Source organism: Neofelis nebulosa, chromosome 1 (assembly GCF_028018385.1).
Source record: "Neofelis nebulosa isolate mNeoNeb1 chromosome 1, mNeoNeb1.pri, whole genome shotgun sequence".
NCBI classification, from domain to species: domain Eukaryota; kingdom Metazoa; phylum Chordata; class Mammalia; order Carnivora; family Felidae; genus Neofelis; species Neofelis nebulosa.
In genome coordinates, this window is record NC_080782.1 from 195,558,855 (window position 1) to 195,577,272 (window position 18,418).

Here is an 18,418-nt window from a genome sequence, read left to right on the forward strand (position 1 = left end):
AGAAAAATGTGCTCAGTGGGGCGCCTGGGTGGCTCAATAGGTTGAACATCCGACTTTGGCTCAGGTCATGATCTCACGGTCTGTGATTTCCAGCCCCGCGTTGGGCTCTGTGCTGACAGCTCAGACCTGGATCCTGCTTTGGATTCTGTGTCTCCCTCTCGCTCTGCCCCTCCCCCGCTCATGCTCTGTCTCTGTCTCTCTGTCAAAAATAAAATAAACATTAAAAAAAATTAAAAAAAAAGAAAAATGTGCTCAGATTTGGCCAATAATTTGATATTTGAATTGTTTTATGGATTACCAAGTTAAGTGATGTGTTCATTTGTTGAGTAGTTAATTGACTTATTCGACCCCGTATTACATGCTGAGGATACAGGATGAATGATGCAAAGTGCCTCAGCACAGGGAGCTCAGAGTCAGAATAATACGAGGTGAAGTAAAGCACGGTAAGATTAAAGCATAGGAAGGGCTGCAGTGAGAGAGCAGAGGGGTACGCATAACTCAGTCTGGAATACGTAAGAGCACTGATGGGCGGTAGGGGTGCACAAGTTCATAATGACTGCTGCATGGGTGAATGTAGCAGGGAAATGGAGATGAGGTTGCTTGGGAAGGCAGTAGGGACCTGATCAGGAAGGATGAATTTATTCTGTAGATAATCGGGAGAGGTGGATAGGCTTTCAGTGGGAGCAGCATGATCAACTTTGTGTTTTGCAAATACCAGTCTCAAGGAAGCCGCACATGATGGTGCAGGGTGAGCACTATACATCCCAAAGGCTGCCGTTTGCATTCTTGTGGGTGTGTGGATATGACTAGTGCTGCCTAGATGTCCACAGTTTCCGTGGTTAGACACAGACTCTTGTGGTGTGAAGGTATATAGATACATATATAGACAGAGAGATAAATAGAGATACATGTAAAGTAGAGGAAGCAGGATATGGATGTTAGGCTGTGTGGAGGTGGAAGAAATTGGTCACTATTACATTAAGATGTTCTGGGAAGAACTAATGAGACTGTGTTTTAGGAAGAGACCTGAAGAGGTATGAGGTCACATCATCTCAAGGAGATCTAAAGGAAGAGCGTTCGAGAGAATAACAAGTGCAGAAAATCTAAAGACAGGAATGTTCTGGAATGAGTAAATAGGCAAACAAACTAGCTGACCAACTAGAGAACATTGCTTAGAATTCCTTGACTTGCAGAAGAAACTGAGCTCCATAGATACTATTCATTCCAGCATTCCATCCCTACGGGGCAGGGGGCAGAACTGAACCTTTTTATCCACTCATACTTTTCCTCTGGGCTATGACAAAAATTCTCTTTTCCTAAGGGAATCTGCAGTAATTTAACCAAAACAAGAATCAAAAAGCAAACGAAAAGTGCAAAACAAATTTTCCCTTTCAAACATTTGTTTGTTTCTTTTTGGCCTGGGTTCTTGAAATCTAGTTTTGTAGCCCCTGATCATTCAAAAATTTCTATTATCCTAGAAGGTCTTTAAAAATATATTATTACTGTACCTTCTAGTAGCCAGTAAGTACTTTTTCTCTAAAAATGATGTAACTATTTTTCTAAGTACGAGCTTATCGTCAAAACTTTTTGTGCATGAATCTTTTTGATCATTAAAAAAGTAAAATAAGGTATCATATGTGAAAGCCACTACCCTGGTGTTGCTGTTTTGAGAGTGATTTATATCTCTCATTTCTGTGGTAGGCATTTTCTCCTTCATGTCTAATGCTAAATCATCAGTTTGACCTCCCCCCAACTGAATTGAACATCTTCTGTATGCTATAGATATACACTGCTTTGCTTTCCTAACCACTTGGAAATGATTGGGTTAACTGTGTATTGATTTATTTTTTTAAACTGCCATGACTCATTTTAATATGAGTTTACTACTTCTTGGTGATCAATTTAAAATTAGAAATCAGGCCTTTAAAACCAAACTTTTGGTTTTTATTTCTTTTTTTTTTTTTTTTTTTTTTTAATGTTTTTTGTTTATTTTTGGGACAGAGAGAGAGACAGAGCATGAACGGGGGAGGGGCAGAGAGAGAGGGAGACACAGAATCGGAAACAGGCTCCAGGCTCTGAGCTGTCAGCCCAGAGCCTGACGCGGGGCTCGAACTCACGGACCGCGAGATCGTGACCTGGCTGAAGTCGGACGCTTAACCGACTGCGCCACCCAGGCGCCCCGGTTTTTATTTCTTAAGTAGGGGATTCCAAAGTTACATCATGGATAGAATTGATGAGCCACTTTTATTTGAGAGTGGCTACATAGTTTTGCTACTTTTATGTTTAATTTTTTTTTTTTTTTTAGTATTAGTAATTTCTAAGATGATTCATAATTTGAAATATATTGGTATTTTATGTGGTCATTCTGTATACTCCAAACTGATTGCAAGTGTTAATTTGCTTTTAATTGCTTGACATACTTCTCCATGTGAGATCTTTATGTAGCTTTTTTTTTTTTTTTTTGCTATACATCCTACCTATACTCACATTGCAAATTTATGTACACCATTTATATTTCTCATATATATTCCTAATGGGTGTAACTTGTGAGTGTAGGTAGTCATTTCTCATGCATTTTTGATGTGTGTTGACATAGATACTCAGTGATAATGTTGAAATATTAATAAGTTTCGCTACAAGTTCCCAGAACTATTCATCACTCTTTCATTTATTAATGTAGTCCGAGAGAGTACACATGATAGAAAACCATACTGTAATATATTTGAAATTAACTCAATTCACCAGGATATAATCTTTTCTATTTTCAGTCAAATGCTCTAGACACTCTCTCTTCTTATTACTCTTTATGAGTTATAGCCATTGTACCATAATTTTCCTTTACTTTATAGCACTTTCCCACACACTTGAATCTCCTTGAATACATTTACTTACATGCATCAAGTGAAAATAAAAAATTGAAGGCTACATTTTCATGGAGAACCTGCTGCTATATAGGAAAATCTAATACAGATAGAAAAAGATAGCTTGGATAAGAGTGAATCTTATCAGGTTGACGTTTGACTGTGATATTTTGCCATCCACTTACACAATTGCATCGCTGAGGATCACCAGCCAGCTGAAATGTAATATGCATCATAACTTATCTTAAAAATTAAACCTCTGGGGCGCCTGGGTGGCTCAGTCGGTTGAGCATCCTACTTCGGCCCAGGTCATGATCTCGCGGTCTGTGAGTTCGAGCCCCACGTCGGGCTCTGTGCTGACAGCTCAGAGCCTGGAGCCTGCTTCAGATTCTGTGTCTCCCTCTCTCTCTGCCCCTCCCTCGCTTATGCTCTCTCTCTCTGTCAAGAATAAATAAAACATTAAAAAAAAAAATTAAACCTCAAACCATGTGCAGTTAGTATTGTAAAAATGCCAGCAAATTTTGAGAATATTTCTGACTATCTGAAAAATTATTAGTGTGCAGGAAAGAATTCCAAACTTTAAATCATAAACTAAAGTTAATTCCATCAAAGTGTCGTCTAAAAATTACCTGATACATGATTGATGTTATTTTATTTCTACTTACAGAAAGGCAAACCTAAATATATAAAAACGGAAGCTGTGACTTAATTTAAATGTAATCATATATTCTTAGCTAAAACGATCATTTTATCAATGTGATTTTTAATATTAGACTGAGTCAAATACTACTTCTAGATAGAAGTTTGGATCTTTTTAAAATAATTTGAATGAAATTCTTTATGTCAGTCTGTTTACTTACCTGCCTATCTATCCATTTACATATCTTTCCAAATACTGGTTACTTTTGGCTGAAAATAACAGTAAGCCTGACTGGAGAGCTTAAACGTGGAATATGGAATTACTTTCCTGGTAGCAGAGGAAGTTTGAGGTAAACAGGACAGGTTAGTGGATATGCTCAGGATGTTCTGAAGCTGTCTTCTTTCTTTCTGTTTTGTTGTCCTTCAGTTGTGGCTTTCTTTCTAATGGTTGTGTGAAGTAGGCTCCATCTCCAGGCATCTTGCCCTTATTCGAGTCAGAAGGGGAGTAAAAGTGCAGAACAAACTAACCAGAGGAACATACCAGCCAACTGTGTCACTTTTCAAAAGCTTTCTCGGGAGTCCCCACCCTGTGACTTCTGCCCATACCCCATTGGCCAAGACTGGTTCGCATGGTCCCAATGAGCGGAACATGGCTAAGGGGGAAGAAAAATATGGACATGACCGAGTCAGTAAACTAATAGTCTACCACCAAGCTTAAAAGTGAACACTTAAGAGAAATATGTCTTCTCTTGTCAAGGTACGTTTGTTTTTGTTTTTGTTTTCTTTTTTAAAAAATTCATCCTCTATTACCACTATGATGCTGTGTAGACAGCCATTCCAAAACTCAGTGGCATATTACCATAAAACATTTACTTTTCTTCCATGCATCAGCTGGTCAGCTGGGGCAGGTCCAAAGGTTGTTGGAGTGGCACTATTCATGTCTCTCCTTTGTCTAGACCCAACAGACAACCCCTGGCATGCATGTATTTCTCACAGCAATGGCTGCAGCGTAAGAGGGCAACCCCAGTTGTACAAACACATTGTAAGCCATTGCTCGTGGCACTCATCTGCCAGCATCCCATGGCCAGAGCAAAGTCATATGACCTAGCCCAGCATCAGTGTGTGTGGAAGCATATTCCTCTCTGGGGCGATGGGGGCTCTAGGAGAGTGATGACTAACATACTAACATTTTAGAAAAGAAAGGCTGTTAATTTATAGAAGCAATTGAATTTAACTAACATACCTATTTTAAAAATCGAATTTTCTAAGTCTTGGTAAATTTTAGTCATGTTTTCTTAGGTGGTTCTGGTAGATCTCGTAAAATTTTCCCCCTAGATTCCTTAATGATGTATTTTTTTTTAATCTGTAATAACAGGTACATTTACTATGTCTTAATACCTGAATTTCACAGTGTAAATTCTGATCTCCAGGGTTTATACTCTCAGAAGTGTTTCATTTTGCTAAATGTAATAAAGGGTATTACTAAAACATATTGATTAAGCAGTTGATTCCAGCTGAATAAGCAAAATCTGCGAAGTGTAGTTATGGTCAGTCTTTAAACTCAAATTAACATTGATTAATCTTTTATAGCGTACAAAATAGCTAAAAATAACATCAGCTATTTGCCATTTCCCTCTGAATTCTGGAATTATATAGCTATGGGCTACCATAGTGACAAAACCCAGATAAAATTTTACAGATAATTGAAAACAAAATCTTTGAGCTAGAGTTTTATAACCTTTTAGCAAAATGTGTATTGCTGTCCGATTCTGTATCTATTTTCCATTTTGTTCTGTATGTGTAATCACTGTTGCAACTGAAAGACAACATGGAATTGGTTCTGATACTTTCCACTTTCTAATGCCAATATAAAACTAATTTTAAATTGTACATTTAGAGGAACTTTTCTAATCCATGACAGGAAAATGCAAGCGAGAAAATTGATTAGAAAACATAAATAACTGGGGCGCCTGGGTGGCTTGGTTAAGTGTTGGACTTCAGCTCAAGTTATGATCTCATAGTTCGTGAGTTCGAGCGTCACATCAGGCTCTGTGCAGATGGGTCAGAACCTGAAGTCTGCTTAGGATTCTCTGTCTCCCTCTCTCTGTCTCTCCCCAGCTTGTGGTCTCTCGCTCTCTCTCAAAAGTAAATAAACATTTTTTAAAAATTTTAAAGAAAAAATAAATGACTTTTTTTAAATCAAGGGATTAAGATATCTTCTTGTCAGCTTTTTTTTAACATTAAAATTTTTTTTTTTTAATGTTTATTTTTGAGAGAGAGAGAGAGAGAGACACACACACACACAGAGTGTAAGTGGAGGAGAGGGGCAGAGAGAGGGAGACACAGAATCCAAAGCAGGCTCCAGGCTCTGAGCTGTCAGCACAGAGCCGGATGCAGGGCTCGAACCCACAAACCGTGAGATCATGACCTGAGCTGAAGTCGATCACGTAACCAACTGAGCCACGCAGGTGCCCCTCTTCTTGTCAGCCTTTATTGGGAAGGTTGATTACATTGTGCGGTTAAAATACTAATTTTTTACTATAGCTTTATTTATTTATTTATTTATTTATTTATTTATTTATTTATTTATATATTTATAACGTTTATTTAGTTTTGAGACAGAGAGAGACAGAGCATGAATGGGGAAGGGTCAGAGAGAGAGAGGGAGACACAGAATCTGAAATAGGCTCCAGGCTCTGAGCTGTCAGCACAGAGCCCGACGCGGGGCTTGAACCCACGAACTGCAAGATCATGACCTGAGCTGAAGTCTGCCGCTTAACCGACTGAGCCACCCAGGCGCCCCTACTATAGCTTTTAATGAGGCTTATTATCCAAGTCAAGTCACAAGACCAGTATTTTACAACGTAAGAATATTGAGCAAAATTGGAAATTATCCAAGAAAAAGAAACAAAATAATTACTAAATTAAAACCACATTATCTCTTTACATGCTAAAATCAACCAGGTTTTTATTTTTATTTATTTTAATTTTTGTTTATTTCTGAGAGAGAGTGTGCGCACAAGTCAGGAAGGGGCAGAGAGAGAGGGAGACAAAGAATCTGAAGCAGGCTCCAGGCTCTGAGCTGTCAGCACAGAGCCCGACATGGGGCTCAAACTCACGGACAGTGAGTTCATGACCTAAGCCAGTCACACACTTAACTGACTGAGCCACCCAGGCGCCCATCAACCAGGTTTTGAAAAGTATGTTTTATATCTCTGGCTTTTTTACTCCTACATTTTTACCCAAACTTACAAATTGATACCACTTTGAAACACATGTGTAGTTCCATACATCTTGCCTCATGCGTATATTTAAAAGTTCAAGATGATGCTAGTTTTTTAAAAAGGGATTGCATTAAATTGCTAGTCATAAATATAAGATTGGCCGCCTGCCCCCAAATCAGGAAGAACAGATTGGAAGTTATGGAAGTACTACAGACATGAGCGACTCTGGGGCCAGGCATCAGTGGCGGTTTTTGAATAAGTGTCAGTAACAATGACCTCTAGTGTTATATTAAAAACGTAGTGAATCACAGTTTTCAGTGTATGCTGATGCATCTATCTCACAATGTTCCTTAATACGGCAATGTCTGAATTATCTCCTGTTTTGCAGACGAGGGAAATAGGACTCAGGAAAGTTAAGTGTGACTTCGCTGGTGTCCTACAACTGATAAGGAGTGTGGTTGCTGCTGCCCAATCAGATGTAATTTTCCACTACACGTTAAAAGTACTCTTTTCCTCATTCTGTCTTGAAGGGAAAGGATTTATGATACGTGTTTTAAGGAAATAATGAATAGTTTTAGAGATAACTAACTAGACCAAAGGATAAGATGGAGGCAAAAGGAATGACCGTGCTTTTGAGCTGAAGAACATCATTGAGAGGAGTGGGTGTAGGGGTTTGCTAGAACAGAACTCCCGAACGGAGCAGTCCTGCTGGTCTGTGGAGGTCGAGAACTGGAGCTGATGAAGGAGGACTGGAAATATAGAAAGGGAGTCATTGGCAGAGGGACAATTATTGAGGTTTATTTTTATTTTTTGAGGTCTGATTTGCATACAATAAAATGCTTGTTTAATTTTCCTTGAAATGGTTATTTATTTTTGAAGGCGAGAGAGACAGAGCATGAGTAGGGGATGGGCAGAGAGAGGGAGACACAGAATCCAAAGCAGGCTCCCGGCTCCGAGCTGTCAGCACAGAGCATGACAAGGGGCTTGAACCCACAAACTATGAGATCGTGACCTGAGCCGAAGTCAGATGCTTAACCGACTGAGCCACCCAGGTGCCCCTAAAACACTTAATTTTAAGAGTACAGTTCAAAGGGTTTAACAGTTGTATAGACTCATGTAACTGCTACCCACATCAAGATCCAGAGCATTTCCATCAGGTGGAAAGTTGCTTGCATCCCCTCACCCCCACGCCCCCAACCTCACTCCTGCCGTCAATTCACTGCTTCCTCCCACCCTGGAAACAACCACTTTCTGGTGTCTGTCCTCTCAACCTTTATTTATGAATTGTGTTCTGTGTATTCTTTTGTTCAGTCTTCTCTCGCTTGCTCCGTGTACTTGAGATTCTTGCACATTGTTGCCTTGTTAAGTAGTATTCCATTGAGTGGTTGTAACATTTGTTTATGTGTTCACTTACAACTGATGGATATTTACGCTGCTTCCAGTTTGGGGTTATTATATGCAGGCTGTATGAACATTTATGTGCGACTCTTCTGTGGACATAATGCTTTCATTTCTCTCAGGTAAACACGTAGGACAGGAATTGCTGGGTCAAAGGAAGATGTGTATTTATCTTTACCAGAAACAAGCCAGGAGCTTTCCAAAGTAATGTGTCCTTTTATATTCTCACCCGTGGTGCACAGGAGCTCCGGTCACCCCAAAGCTTCAACTACCTTTGGTATCCATAGTCTTTCTTTTTCAAGGCATCTATTGATTCATATTTAAAATAGGATCTATTCCATTCTTCACAGTCAAGAATAGGATGCCAAGGACCCAGTTTTGTGGGAAGATCTGCAGCGAGGCGGCAGATAAAGGAAGAAGAGTTCATCAAAGGGACAGAGGGGCTAAGAGAAGCATCAAGAGAATAGGGGACAGGCTGATTTTCAGGAGGGTGAAAAATGAGAAGTCTAATCAATTTAGCAAAAAATGAACTAGAGACCGCACAGATCTGCTTGAATTGTGAAGAGGACATACAAGTCTGGATGAGACAGGTTAATAGGAAGGAATCATGAGCGCTTAGGGAGTAGGTACCTAGGATTTGGGGGACGCAAATGTAGAAATGGAGCTGTGAGGGAGATGAGAAAAATAAGATGATAATCAAAATAGTGACAGTCATTTGTATAGACTAGAGATCTGCCCAGAGTGAAAATAAAGTTTGAGACAGTTATTCAAATGATTGTGTTGAAAAAAATCACTTTAATTACAACATATTTTTTTCTACATATGTAAAATAAACTTGCTTATCTAATAATCACCCAGATAAATCAATGTAGGTAACGATTATGAATTTTTATCCATTCAAAATGTGCTTACTAAAGGCCCAATATATGCCAGAATCATTTATCTTCTTCCCGTTTTCATTGTAGGTATACCTTTGTCTTCTTATCCCCATGAGCTCTGAAACTTTTTCCTTTCATCTTTCAACTTTAGACATGAATAAATATTTGTAAACTGTAAACCCAAAATGTATTTTGGGTCTTGGTTCATTCCAATGAAAAAATGAGCTTTTCATTTAGTAATAGCCCTTTTTTTGGGGCTAACGCCATAACATCTGATAACTCTCTAACCTTGTACCTCTTATGGATTAGAGATATGAAAATCTTTTAAGTACTTTCCAGATTTCTGTGCTTATAAAGTGCCTAGCAACCACAGAGTTACTTCTTTATTTTTTTAATTAAAAACAATTTTTTTAATATTTTTTTATTTTGAAGGGAGAGAGAGTGTGTGTGAGTGGGGGAGGGGCAGAGAGAGGGAGACACAAAATCCCAAATAGGCTCCAGACTCTGAGCTGTCAGCGTAGAGCCCGACGTGGGGCTCAGACTCACAAACCATGAGATCATGACCTGAGCCAAAGTCGGATGCTTAACCAGCTGAGCCACCCAGGTGCTCCTAGAGTTACTTCTTTATATTGCGTAGAACTAAGGTCATAAAATCAAAATTGCAGATAAACATTACTGGTTCATCATGGTACGCCTCACAGATGACTTTGAGTGACTGCATTGTTCTACATAGTGACATGACCAACATCAAAGGGGGATTACTTCATTCCTATCCTCCACTCATTCAATACTTATTAAACATTTGCCATGTGTAAGACACCATGCTAGACTTTGTGGAGGAAGCAAGTAGAGAATATTCCAAGAAATCACTCTTTAACATGCCAAGAGTGACTTCATTTTCTGTCTGCTACAATATCTAGGATATTTGTATTCAGGGAAGATTTCGAGTGAATTAATGTTTTTCCATGCATTGCAGTAATTTCTGTTATCTTTCATGGAAGCTCACATTTATGGAACATTGACTCTCTGCCACAAGATCAGCAGTCATTCTGGAGGGTCTCTGTGGGTCAGGTAAAACCATCCTTATCATGAGAAAAAGTGATTCAAGATGGTCTCAAATGTCTTCCCAACTTAAGGGGAATAAAAGCATCAGTACTTTCTTTTTAGCACATCTGATGCTTGTGAAACCCAGACTTTGTTCATTTTGAAACCAGTTTTAAAGAAGCAGAGCAAAGCAGAACAACGTGGCTCTGACCGGAGACAGAGTGTACGAAGATGTTTACCGCGCAGGACAGAGTGTAGAGCAGGGAAGCAGTCTAGCAAGTTGGTTAACTTAATTGTTTCTTTTTTCTTTTTTTTTTTAATTTTATTTTTTAATGTTTATTTATTTTTGAGACAGAGAGAGACAGAGCATGAATGGGGGAGGGGCAGAGAGAGAGGGAGACACAGAATCGGAAGCAGGCTCCAGGCTCTGAGCCATCAGCCCAGAGCCCTACGCGGGGCTCTAACTCACGGACCGCGAGATCGTGACCTGAGCCGAAGTCGGACGCTCAACCGACTGAGCCACCCAGGCACCCCGTAACTTAATTGTTTCTTAATTTTGTGGGATAGTTAAAAAGAAGGTAAACTCTGCATAGGACAGGTCAATCTAAACATTCCTGCGTGATCCTTATAATACGCTTTAAGGAATATGGGGGATTAGAGATGGTGTAAAGGTCATAATGACCCACTGACAGCATCAGAAAGTTAAAGTTTTTGAAACTGCTTCATCAGAAAAAGGAGAGCCTAAGGATGTTTTCAAAGTTATATTTAAATACAGTGAACATTATCAGACAACAGGCATGGTTGAACTGTTTCTATTTATAAATACATAGAGAAAGGGGGAGAGAGAGAGGACTCCCAACTGAATGCTTGAATCCTCTTTACTAAATATATTCATAGGTGTGTATAACTATGCACTTGGAGTTTTTTTAAGGGTATTCCAATATAGGGCCAAAATAGGTTCGGAGGTGTCTTGAGGAGCTGACTGAGTTCCGCTGCTATTAAGCGGCAGACCTACAACATGTCACCTGATCTCTGTAGATCTTTTCTCTAGCCAGAAAACAAGGGGTTTAGACTAAATTCTCTCTCAGGTCCTGTTGAGGTCTATTATGTACTGAGTGAGTGATGTATTAACATGCTTGAAAGACCTGAGCCCTCCTCGGTAAATGCAACTTCTGGTAACCATCCAATATCTTTTGCCATTTAATTGTGTGGCTTTACTGTTAAGTTTGCATTTCTATAATGATGCATGATAACTATGCCTCGAAGGATAGCTTCACCCTAAGTTGGAGAGCATGTTGATTGTGGTGTAGCACAGTTTGATTCACATGTATATATATTTGTTCTTCAATAATCCATCACCTGAATTTAATCAATTTAGAGTTTTAGGTCTAAAAATGTCAAGGGAGATTTAATTTAATGATAATAGGTGATTTATAGGACATACAATAAAAAGTGTCAAGAACCTTACATGTGAAAAATATTAATCATGAAGACAGTAGTTGATTTAAAAAAAAAAAAACAGAAAAAAACGCAAGCCTGATTCGGGAAATTCATTTACATCACAGCTGCAAGCCTATTCACTATTACCGCCAGCTAACAAAAGGAGTTTGTGAACTACCAGCCCAGGATGAAAAGATACGCATCCACTGTCAGAAAAGTTGCTTGGGTGGTGCTTTTCGAGATGGTACTGGCAGAGTCTTCCGTTTTAAGTGTTTAGGGTTTGTTTTAATGAATTTTAATTTCTTAAAACTGCAGTTACAACAGAATCACACAGAGGTGAACTGCCCACCAGTATTGTTACAAACTTGGAGCCGAGAAGTGTGCTAACTTGTACGACCAGATCGTCTCATTTGAGGGCAGGTCGCAAAGCAGATCTCCTGCCGTCTCTGCTCGTACGTGTACAATCCCCATGCATGCAGCTCTTGAGACGGTGAACGCCAGACCCCGGCACGCGGCCTGTAACGTAGGAAAACCTCAACACGTGTCCGTTGTCGCTGCTTCCTGTTACCACTCTCTTTATTATAGATCATTGGTTATAAAGGTTGTCACTTTGCACTAGCTCTTTTCAAATTCCTGTCTACAGATGTCTGCTCACATAAAATTGCACAGCTGAGTACGTTACTAAAGCTCACATGTGCCACACTCAATTAAACGTCAGGCAGAGTCAGGCACATGTGTCCAGCATGTGCCCTCCCCATAGCCTAACAGTCACTTGTATGATGACACGTGAATGTTTGGCATATGTGGCCAAGGTAAGATATTGGAAATCATTTGGGCTCTTATTTCCTAACTTTAATAATAATGATAAACAATACACACATTCACTAGAAATTTGTGTTAATTCACTTTGAAACAAAAATCTCCATTACTCTTTATTAGGCTTCTGGACCATTGTTTCAGTACGAAGGTGTGACACAGATGTTGTTACACATACAGATCTTAAGTGTACAGCCTAATATTCGCATATGACCTTCGCACAGATCAAGATACAGAGTACTTCCCTTGGAAGATACTTTATTCCCTTCTGCCCAATAAGAATATAGATTATTTAATACTTCTCCACCCAGGGATAATCCCAATGATTCTACTAGAAGCAATTCTGAGATTGCAAGAAGCCCTGTGAAGCACTCTGACATCTATCACCAAATTTCAGTGGGTACAGATTCATTCATACTCTAATTGAAACAGAATGCGAGATAATTCGGGTGCTGCCATTGTCATTACAAAAACCGTAAGATTTTAATATTTATCAAAACACATCATTGTTCTTTTTATATTCGCTTAATAATTAAGGATTTTCCTTTATTCTAACTAGATAATTGCTTTTATCACTTTTATACTTTGGAATTCTATGTACAATTTGATTGTAAAAAGACCTCTAGAATTAGCAGTTTTCATCTAAGTAGCAGGTACACTCGGCGGGGAGGGGTGGGTTAGGACTCACTGGTATGTTGGAATCGGTGGAGAGAAGAGTGGAATTATAGCTAAATGGCTGGAAATGTATAACCTGCTGTCTGTCCCAGAGCCACAATGAGTGACCTAAAGCTGGGTTTATTTATGCTTATTTGGCTGTGTCTGCATAACTGTGTATATGAACGTGGAAATTACGTGGGGAGTAAAGCAACTGAAAACAGCTGATTTTGGTCAGTGGCTTGCCATGTTAGTGCATTCTACTAACTAAGGTAGCAAATTGTGGGGAATAATTTTTGAGACACTACTCCAGCATGATGCCAGGAAACTGGAATCCTGCTTTGATGATTATATTCCTTAGTCCACAAGGATTATAATGCCAGAGCAATAGCCATAACATTTGATCTGACAACAGAATTAAATATCTTATTTCTTTACTTATTCCTTTTCCCATTTCAAAAGAAACTTGGGGATAATTTACATAAATGTGTTAGTGTAGTATAATTGGAAGATTAACAACTAGGCAAACCCAGGTATAGGAAAAGTAATGCAAGAACAATTAGTTAAGGTGAAGGAACTGGGTACCTGCATACGCAGGGCACAGGTCTCTGCATAATAAATAGAGGCAGGAGGCTAATAGGATCCATATATACCTAAAGGTCACTTCTGTAAGGCTTTACTCTAGGAGAATAGCCACAAAATTGCCCTAAAGAAGACAATGAATTTTTGTGACCTGACAGCTTATTTGGAATGACAGACATTTAATGTGGCAGAAAAAAAATGTCAATCCAATGAGGGAAGATGAAAAATTGCATTGAAATTCTGGTACAGTATCACTTATTTATGTAAAAATACTCTAATTTTAACTGCATCATTAGACACTAGTGTAATAAATCGTAGCTTTTGCTCCATGAGTAGACATGTGAATATACAGTTGCATTAATTAAATCCAGAAAAAATGTCTATTCGGGCTTTATAAAATGTGAAATACACATACCTCCTCTGTCTGTCATAATTTGTTTCTATTTAAGTTTCAGATTACTTGAAGAAAACAAAAAAAGTGAAAGTGGGGCTATTTTAGGAATCTTAAGGGGAATGAAAATGAATTCTTTTAAAATTTATTTCCAGTAAATTTGAAACGCAGAACACATTTTCCCAGGGGCAGCTCCCCCTTTTCAACAAAAATTTCAAGATCAGAATACAAAATGTTTCTATCCATGCAGTGTGTTTTTTGTTTGCTGGAAGAATAGCAAGGACTTCCATTGAAGAGAGAATGTGATTTCGTGGAAACCCAGGGACCGGGTGTCCTTACTCCTGAATTTCAGTTCTACCTCTGTGCTCTGCCCGTTCTGTACACAAATTGCCCAGCCTCAATGCTCATGTCTGCAAAATGGAGATAAGGACTCCCCCTTCCTCTCCCATTAAGACTGTGAGGTGGAGAGTTCTGCTTCTTTGTCAAATTGGTCTGCAGTGCCCTGTCGCATTCCATGAACATTCCCTAAGGATGCTTTTGGTGCAGTATTTGACTCTGGGACCATGCCGGCACTGCACGCAGTAGACGGAACGCACTCTACAATGACATGTATCTGCGTTACTTGGTTGTGAGCACCACCGCCCTGGAGAGCATTGGCTTTTTTTGCTGCAAAGTAGTGTCAGCACGGGTCACTTCACAAAATACTTAATAATTGGAAGGATTAACTTCCATTCTAATCACTAAACAGTGCAATTAAACGACAGTCACAAAAATAAAGTTGTAACAAATGTATTGGCTGGAAAAGACTGATGAGAGTTTTCATGTACGTTTTGAAAGCGTAAATTAAAACAATAGTACATTTTACTGTTTGATCTAGTACTTTGATGAAAAGGACTATATATAATGAAAATTTTGAGCAATTAATTTTTTTAAATGTGAGGATTACCTGTAGAAGTCAAACGAAGACACTTAAAACCTGTTTTTGTAAGCGACTGTGGATCGCGGAAGTGTTTTTAGTTTATGAAATGAAATTTGAAATGTAAGTACCTTCATGTAAACAATGAGTTGGAAAGAAGCAAGGAAGGAGAATAATATGTGCCGAGCAGTGATTATGAGCCAGGTCTGCCACAGCTCTTACCCTCCTCGTAACTATGTAAGGGAGGTATTAATATTCCCACTTCGAGGATAAAATCCTAAAGTTGAATGAGGTCAGGCAACTTACACCAAATCACAGGTAGTGTGTTTTGGAACTAGGGTCCACACCTGACTGAAATCTCTTTTCCTTTACATTCTGGATGAACACAGGAGTTCGTAGTCCCTGTGTGGGCAGAATCTCACTCAGTGACTCTGCACAAGTCATGCCTCAGTCTGGTTGGGGGTGAGGTGGGCATGGACCACACGACCTCCGAAATGCTTTTGGCTCCAAACTCTATTTAGGTGGTAGAAGAAGAAACTCGTTTAGGATGGGTGCTCATTTCTGACCAGCACTGGTGACACCCAACAAGCTCCCACACCCCTGAGAGTGCTCATTTACAGGGTATAATATAATCGTGCCTCTGTTCTTGCTGCAGACATCTATGAGGGTAGGATGGGATAGCACATCTGAAGAGGTTCCGTGGACCCTAACGTGCTTCCCAAATGTAAAGTATCACATGACCAGCAGTCCTGGTCCCACTTAAAGACCAACAATAGAGACTTTGTAGAAAAACAAAGACGTGCAAACCTTCCCTTTTTACGGTGCAATTTGTGAAATCTCTGTGTATTATCAGGAGCATTTTTTATACTCTTATATCACCATATACTCTTAACTCACCATGTGAAACGAAATGTCATGCTCAGTAGTTTTGAGTTTTTTTAATGACTTGAATTGTTGCAGTTTCATGAAAATGGAGTCTTAATGGCTTTCAAAAATAGCGAATTATTTTGAAATGTACACAAAGTATGAAAGGAACTCAAGAGTTTGGTGAGACTACAGTATAATATTGACTATGAAGGCATGAACACTAGTCAGTTTTCACTGAACTATGACTTTTATTCATATTATAATTAGCAGAATATGTAGGTGTAGGGGTGCCTGGGTGGCTCAGTCGGTTAAGCATCCAACTCTCGGTTTCAGCTCATGTCATGATCTCACAGTTGGTGAGATCGAGCCCTACATGTGGCTCTGCACTGGTAGCATGGGGCCTGCTTGGGATTCTCTCTCCCTCTTTTTCTTCCCCTCCTCTGCTTGTGCTCTCTCTCTCCCTGTCTCTCCCTCTCTCTCTCTAAATAAATAAACTTGAAAAATATGTAGGTACAAATTCCACATTTTATAAGAAAATTAATTGCAGAGAATTTCCATTTTTCTAGCTGGTTACTTAATTTTTAATTTAATATATAAAGTTGAAATGTTCTGAAACAAATGCAAAAAGAGATCCAACCAATTTTATGGAAGGAACAGAATATTTTTTAAAAGAACTGGAAAGCAGATGTGTACACAAAGAGAACATGATGTTTGTTTGATACATGAGCACAAAGGTGGTTTCTCCATGCTCATGCAGAACCGTCCTTGACAGAATTGTTCTTAGCAGCCACTGAGGACCTCCCTGTGTTATAGCACTCAATGTTTGCTCCTAAAACACCTCCGCCTTCACCTGCATTTGAGATGTAGGTATATGTGGGGTTTTTTTCTATGTAGGTCATCATTTTGTGTCTTCATTGATTTCCTGAATGACAAAACTTGTATAGAGAAAGAAGGAAAAAGACCCTCATAAAGGGATGACAAATATGGATTGAACTAGAGCTAACTTCTCAAATTCCCTGCTGTAACTTCTAAATCAGTTGCTTTGAAACCCAAGATTTAAAATAAGTTTAATTACGTGAGTTCCCCAGAGAAATAGAACCACCTGTATTTGCCAATTACATGTAGCGATAATTTTACAAAGGAAAAGCTACTACAATAACAAACAGACTGAAAATGTGCATATTAAGACTAAGTTAAATAGGGGAAAACGTGGTAATTATTTTTAGTAAATAAAATGTATGTGGGCTAGTAGGGGGAAGGCTAACATGTCAGTTGACATCCTATCATCTTTTGAGATTATTTAACCCCAGCTTCCTCTCGTTCTTCCCACCGCTCTCTCTTCCATGACTTCTTATTAAATTTTCAGTCGTTGGCTATTCCTACCTCTTGCAAATGAGAAATTTTAAATTGTCACAGTAATCATGAGCGGTCCTATATAAAGAAAACATACTGTGATATACCTAATTTTTACTATTTTTTGCTTAAAAATACATTTTCTATGAACCATATTATTGAATGGCCTCCCGGTAAAATCACCATTTCCTTGAGAATGGAGGTGTTAGCTTTGTTACACAGGGCATGTGTAGTGGAGCCAAACTCTTGGGTTCTAGTCCCAGAAATGCCATGTATTGGCATGAAGATCTTGACGAGTTACTTAATTTTTCTATGTGGCAGTGTATTTGTTTTCTTCACCTTTTTTTAAAAATTTTTTTTCATGTTTATTTATTCTTGAGAGAGAGACAGAGACCGAGTGTGAGTGAGGGAGAGTCAGAGAGGGAGACACAGAATCTGAAGCAGGCTCCAGGCTCTGAGCTGTCAGCACAGAGCCTGATGCGGGGCTCGAACTCACAAACTGTGAGATCATGACCTGAGCTGAAGTCAGATGCTTAACCAACTGAGCCACTCAGGTGCCCCTGTTTTCTTCATCTTTAAAACATGTGAAGTATTGGGGCATCTGGGTGGTTCAGTTGGTTAAGCACCTGACTTAGGCTCAGGTCATGATCTCACAGTCCATGAGTTCAAGCCCCACATCGGGCTCTGTGCTGACAGCTCAGAGCCTGGAGCCTATTTCAGATTCTGTGTCTCCCTCTCTCTCTGCCCCTCCCCTGCTCATGCTCTGTGTCTCTGTCTCAAAAATTAATAAACATTAGGAAAAAAGAGAAACATGTAAAGTATCCAAATCACATGCTGGCCTAGTGGATTAAATAAAACAACACTTATACTTAGCAGAGAGCCTGGCAAATAGAAAGTACTCAAGAAACGTTTCCTTGAAAAACTGGTTATTCAGTCAGTAGTTGGGTAAAGTATCTATGAGTGCCATCTTTGTGAAAGGGACCATATTTTGCCCCAGAGAGATGACAGCTTGGGCATCCACCTAAGATTAGAAACCGGATCCTGCCTCTTCACTAACTATGTGACCCTGGACAAGCTATATAACTTCTTGGAACTTGTTTTGCCATCCACAAAATGAAGCAAGGTTGTCCCATGGTTGTTTTAAGGATGGGATATGAAAAGTGCCTAGAACAACACCTGCCAAGTGGTAGGTGCTCAATAAATTAGCTGTATCGTTGTTAAGTGTGGATGATATAACTTAAGGTTCCTCAAGAATGAAGACTAGAGAGATAAATCTTCTGAATATAAACAAGAAATGATCAAGAACACAAAACATTAAGTGAGAAAAATAAATTCTAATAATAAATATATCCTGT

General features: G+C 39.1%; 1 protein-coding gene across 9 annotated transcripts in view; it reads left to right on the top strand.

The window, feature by feature from the left end:
• The window catches only part of KLF12 (KLF transcription factor 12), a 447,719-nt gene that overhangs the window by 328,944 nt on the left and 100,357 nt on the right, over nucleotides 1-18,418 (top strand). The gene's annotated exons all lie outside the window — the stretch shown is intronic.